Source organism: Schistocerca piceifrons, unplaced genomic scaffold (genome assembly GCF_021461385.2).
Source record: "Schistocerca piceifrons isolate TAMUIC-IGC-003096 unplaced genomic scaffold, iqSchPice1.1 HiC_scaffold_1326, whole genome shotgun sequence".
NCBI lineage: Eukaryota > Metazoa > Arthropoda > Insecta > Orthoptera > Acrididae > Schistocerca > Schistocerca piceifrons.
In genome coordinates, this window is record NW_025727154.1 from 22,501 (window position 1) to 27,500 (window position 5,000).

General features: G+C 53.7%; 1 non-coding gene across 1 annotated transcript in view; it reads left to right on the top strand.

Annotated features, from left to right (window-relative positions):
* The first annotated feature begins 4,242 nt into the window (after positions 1 to 4,242).
* LOC124732202 overlaps positions 4,243 to 5,000 on the top strand; it is a 1,907-nt gene continuing 1,149 nt past the window's right edge. The window contains exon 1 of the ribosomal RNA XR_007008606.1: positions 4,243 to 5,000. This exon is cut by the window's right edge and continues 1,149 nt beyond it. This is a non-coding gene — a ribosomal RNA (small subunit ribosomal RNA).

Here is a 5,000-nt window from a genome sequence, read left to right on the forward strand (position 1 = left end):
ACCAGATTACCCGTACACACGGCGCTGATTAGTAATCAATGCAGAGCCATCAAACTACAGAAAATATATACAACTGTCCGTATACATGCTGAAAGAGTCTGCCCACAATGGGAACCACACGTCAGCCAGACACTCTGATCACGCACCACTCTCTGCTTCTAACAGGCGCACATACAATATGTAAGCACCAGCATGGAACAACATCCAGTGCATCCTCTCCGCCACATTACACAATCCACACTATCACAACCAGACCAGGAGGTCCATGCGGAAAATAGAATATCCCACCCTTTCGACATCCACCATTGCGCAGATAAGGCACCAACACCCACACATGTCCTATACAACGGTGCACCCAACATCACAATAGTACCTCCTGTCACAGCGCACAAACAATGACATGAGTCAAAGACACAGGTCTGACACAAGCATAGAATTGGAGCGCCGCCTCTAATAAGCCAAAGGTGCATCCTGACGTGACAAATCTCATCATGTCACAAGCATTCACTTACTATAATCACTATCAACGAACCTGCCGCCCCGCCCCCCCCCCCCCCCCCACACCTTTCCTTACAACAACGTGTAACCTAACCTAACCCATGTTGTACCTTAACCTAACCCATGTTGTACCTTAACCTAACCCATGTTGTGCCTTAACCTAACCCATGTTGTGCCTTAACCTAACCCATGTTGTCCCCTAACCTAACCCAAGTTGTCCCCTAACCTAACCCATGTTGTCCCTTAACCTAACCCATGTTGTGCCTTAACCTAACCCATGTTGTGCCTTAACCTAACCCATGTTGTCCCCTCTAACCTAACCCATGTTGTCCCCTAACCTAACCCATGTTGTGCCTTAACCTAACCCATGTTGTCCCCTAACCTAACCCATGTTGTGCCTTAACCTAACCCATGTTGTCCCCTAACCTAACCCATGTTGTCCCCTAACCTAACCCATGTTGTCCCCTAACCTAACCCATGTTGTGCCTTAACCTAACCCATGTTGTGCCTTAACCTAACCCATGTTGTCCCCTAACCTAACCCAAGTTGTCCCCTAACCTAACCCATGTTGTCCCCTAACCTAACCCATGTTGTGCCTTAACCTAACCCATGTTGTGCCTTAACCTAACCCATGTTGTGCCTTAACCTAACCCATGTTGTCCCCTAACCTAACCCATGTTGTCCCCTAACCTAACCCATGTTGTGCCTTAACCTAACCCATGTTGTCCCCTAACCTAACCCATGTTGTGCCTTAACCTAACCCATGTTGTCCCCTAACCTAACCCATGTTGTCCCCTAACCTAACCCATGTTGTCCCCTAACCTAACCCATGTTGTGCCTTAACCTAACCCATGTTGTGCCTTAACCTAACCCATGTTGTCCCCTAACCTAACCCATGTTGTCCCCTAACCTAACCCATGTTGTCCCCTAACCTAACCCATGTTGTCCCCTAACCTAACCCATGTTGTCCCCTAACCTAACCCATGTTGTCCCCTAACCTAACCCATGTTGTCCCCTAACCTAACCCATGTTGTCCCCTAACCTAACCCATGTTGTCCCCTAACCTAACCCATGTTGTCCCCTAACCTAACCCATGTTGTGCCCTAACCTAACCCATGTTGTGCCCTAACCTAACCCATGTTGTGCCCTAACCTAACCCATGTTGTGCCTTAACCTAACCCATGTTGTCCCCTAACCTAACCCATGTTGTCCCCTAACCTAACCCATGTTGTCCCCTAACCTAACCCATGTTGTCCCCTAACCTAACCCATGTTGTCCCCTAACCTAACCCATGTTGTGCCTTAACCTAACCCATGTTGTCCCCTAACCTAACCCATGTTGTCCCCTAACCTAACCCATGTTGTCCCCTAACCTAACCCATGTTGTCCCCTAACCTAACCCATGTTGTCCCCTAACCTAACCCATGTTGTCCCCTAACCTAACCCATGTTGTCCCCTAACCTAACCCATGTTGTCCCCTAACCTAACCCATGTTGTGCCCTAACCTAACCCATGTTGTCCCCTAACCTAACCCATGTTGTGCCTTAACCTAACCCATGTTGTGCCTTAACCTAACCCATGTTGTCCCCTAACCTAACCCATGTTGTCCCCTAACCTAACCCATGTTGTGCCTTAACCTAACCCATGTTGTGCCGTAACCTAACCCATGTTGTGCCTTAACCTAACCCATGTTGTGCCTTAACCTAACCCATGTTGTGCCTTAACCTAACCCATGTTGTGCCTTAACCTAACCCATGTTGTGCCTTAACCTAACCCACGTTGTCCCCTAACGTAACCCACGTTGTCCCCTAACGTAACCCACGTTGTCCCCTAACGTAACCCACGTTGTCCCCTAACGTAACCCACGTTGTCCCCTAACGTAACCCACGTTGTCCCCTAACGTAACCCACGTTGTCGCCTATCGTAACCCACGTTGTCGCCTAAACCTGCTCTGTAATTGTTATACGACTCGTTCAATTAGTGTAGTGTTGCCCACCCGCAACCCTCGCAATATAGTTCGCTACTCGCACTGCCCGCTCCCCTGTGTATCGCTTCATGTTAAACACCTTGCAAGTCTTGCTGACTTTCCACATGCTCCTGCTGTACACTGTAATGTGGATGCAGCAGGGCGTACATGCCGCCCCCCCCCCCCCCCACCTCTCCCCACGTCCCCACCTTGCCCCCTGCCTTCGCAAGGTGGTTGGTGACAAGTTTGCATGTTCAATGCCCTTCGCATGCGACGTACGCAGGCTACGTTGTGGTGCGGCCTGTGTCAACTGTCCGCTGATGTCGTACGCGTGAACCACAATCTGTACTGCACATTCGTCCTTATGTACTGAATGATACATCGTGGCACATGTGTGACCGTACAACGACTGCGCCCAAAAACGGCGGACCATACAGTGCAAATATTGTGCACGCAGCTACGTGTCGTCTCCCTATGAGAGCTGGATTGCAGTGTGGTACGCCATAGAGACGTGTGGGAGGAACGGACGCCGTGGATGGCGATCAGCATGAGCTGTCTGTTGATGTATTCGGACCTAGTCGTCTCTCCTCACACACCGTGATGGCATGGTGCAGCGCGTTCCATATCTGCGACATGCTACAGAAGCCGGTTGACAGTCGTTCGAGCAATGGACATCGCATACGTACGGGGGCCACCTTCCACGTATTGTCTAGGCGTGCACATTTTGTTGCGTGTATGTGGCAGACGTAGTGTGGCGTGACACCTGACACAGGCATGCAATAATGGTTGAAGTTGCAAATGGCGATGGACGCCTACGTTTTCTGGTGAAGTTACGCAAATGAAGAAATGGTAACCCGTTGTGGTGCGGTTGTTCTCGCTAGGGGTGAATCGGTGATGGCGACGATAGGTTGAGGTACTAACCGGTTGTTCCAGCGATACCCACCATGCCGACGAAACTGAACGGCATCTGGGTGTGAAGCGATACGCGGCGGTGGCTGGGTGGGACCGTCCCCGGCCGGTGAGGGGGCGCCTCCCGGCGTGCTGGCCGCGCGGTGCGTGGGCGCACGCGCTACAGCCGGCTGGTGGGGGCGGCCAGTGGCAGGCGCGCCGGCCGACGGACGCGGCAGGCGTCGCAGCTGCGCGCCGGCGCACCCTGCGCGCGGCGCCGTGCGGCCAAAGTAGGTCCTCGCGGGCCCGGTGCGAAGCGCGGTGGACATCTGCAGTGTGCTGGTCCGATTGAGGACTGTGTGCGTTGAGGATGCGCCGCCGCCCGGCGCTCGGCGCCGCGACGCCGTCTGCTGCTCGGTCGCCCCAGCGGTTCTCGCTGGTGGTTTGTATCGCAGCTGTGCGGATGTGTTGGCGTGTGCGCTGTGCTGGGAGAGTTCGCTTCGGCACCCAAGTGGGGCTTTTGTCCTTCTGTGGCGCTGGCGTTGGAGCTGCCGGTCACCGTAGGTGGCGCGTGTTGTCTCCCGCCGGCAATGCCACGACAGCACGCTCCCGGGCCTCTGTCGGCAGCGGCAAGCTCAGTTGGGAGCACGGGTGGTCGCACCGAAAGCGTCTACTCGCCTAACTCCGGGCGATTGCGCCTCTCTCGAACCCGACCAAGTACTTGGGACGGCGCTGCGCGCCGCCGGGACCTGAGAGGGTTTCGAGGTGTATTGTGCAGGGGAGCTCAGCCTCCTCCTGTTTGCAGAATGATTGAGCGGACGCTTGCGTGTTCGCGCGGGCCCCCGGGACACACTCCCGGGCGGCCGGCTGCTCAGCTCTAGTTGACGCAGCTCCCTGGTTGATCCTGCCAGTAGTCATATGCTTGTCTCAAAGATTAAGCCATGCATGTCTCAGTACAAGCCGCATTAAGGTGAAACCGCGAATGGCTCATTAAATCAGTTATGGTTCCTTAGATCGTACCCACGTTACTTGGATAACTGTGGTAATTCTAGAGCTAATACATGCAAACAGAGTCCCGACCAGAGATGGAAGGGACGCTTTTATTAGATCAAACCAATCGGTCGGCTCGTCCGGTCCGTTTGCCTTGGTGACTCTGAATAACTTTGGGCTGATCGCACGGTCCTCGTACCGGCGACGCATCTTTCAAATGTCTGCCTTATCAACTGTCGATGGTAGGTTCTGCGCCTACCATGGTTGTAACGGGTAACGGGGAATCAGGGTTCGATTCCGGAGAGGGAGCCTGAGAAACGGCTACCACATCCAAGGAAGGCAGCAGGCGCGCAAATTACCCACTCCCGGCACGGGGAGGTAGTGACGAAAATAACGATACGGGACTCATCCGAGGCCCCGTAATCGGAATGAGTACACTTTAAATCCTTTAACGAGTATCTATTGGAGGGCAAGTCTGGTGCCAGCAGCCGCGGTAATTCCAGCTCCAATAGCGTATATTAAAGTTGTTGCGGTTAAAAAGCTCGTAGTTGGATTTGTGTCCCACGCTGTTGGTTCACCGCCCGTCGGTGTTTAACTGGCATGTATCGTGGGACGTCCTGCCGGTGGGGCGAGCCGAAGGCGTGCGACCGCCCCGTGCG